Raw genomic sequence first — 984 nt, 5'->3', positions numbered from 1 at the left:
GGCCCGGGGTGGGAGCGCGGGACCGGGCGGAGCGGCGGCTCTGCCCGCAGCGGCCCCTGGCCCCGGCGCCGTCCTGAACTGCACAACGCCGGCTGCTCCCTTGGCTCGGCCTGGCCTGTTGGTGGGTCCCAAACGCCATGTGGGGGAGCCTCTCTGGGGCTTATTTAGAGAGCTGGTGTGGGATGAGCCCCTCCCCTAACTGGGGATGCAGCTGCCCGGGTGTTTGCAGTCAGTAGGAAGAAGGGCGAGAGCCCTGCTCCTAACGCAGGGGTGTCCAGCCTTTTTGAATGTGGGGCCGGATCATGAACTTTTTAAAACTCAGTGGGCCAGCGAGCCATATTCAAACACCCTCTGTCCTGGGCCAGAGAGACCCGCCTGTTACTGCAAGGTTCATGGTAGCTGCTGGTGGGCAGGGGCAGGAGGGACCCATTCTGCATCCAGCCAGCTACTGCCCCAGAGACTGAAGGGGAGAAATAAATAGCTCCATATCCCCAACCCCCGAGCAGCGCAGCCCCACGAGCTGGCGCTGCCTGACAGGGGCTGAAGCGAGGTGGCTGCTGCACTGCAGCCCTTCACCCGTCCGCCTGCATGGCCGCACTCACCATGGTGCCCAGCCGCCTGCGCACGCAGCCCCGGTGGCCTCAACACTGCGAGCCCAGAGCGCGGAGTCCGGCAGACATCGGCTCCTGCCACCTCGCTCCGCAGAGGTCATGCCAGGACCCTGCCGGCCAGGACCCTGCCTGCCCCCCTGTGCTGGCTTCCCACGTGCTGCTGGGGACAGGAGGAGCCTGGCCAGGTCAGCACTGGCCAGCAGAAGCGGCAGCAGAGCCGTGTGCCGCTCGGGACTGACAGGTGCAGGCGGGGGGAAAATGCAGCTGAGCCCCTGCCACTCTGGTCCCAAGCAGCACACGGCTCCGCCACCACTTCTGCTGGCTGGTACAGACCCGGCTGGGCTCCTCCCATCCCCAGCAGCACGTAGGAAGC

Source organism: Gavialis gangeticus, unplaced genomic scaffold, assembly GCF_001723915.1.
Source record: "Gavialis gangeticus isolate Ggan-Ray unplaced genomic scaffold, GavGan_comp1, whole genome shotgun sequence".
Lineage (NCBI taxonomy): Eukaryota > Metazoa > Chordata > Crocodylia > Gavialidae > Gavialis > Gavialis gangeticus.
The sequence above is the reverse complement of the archived record's forward strand: the minus strand, read 5'-3'. Positions refer to the sequence as shown.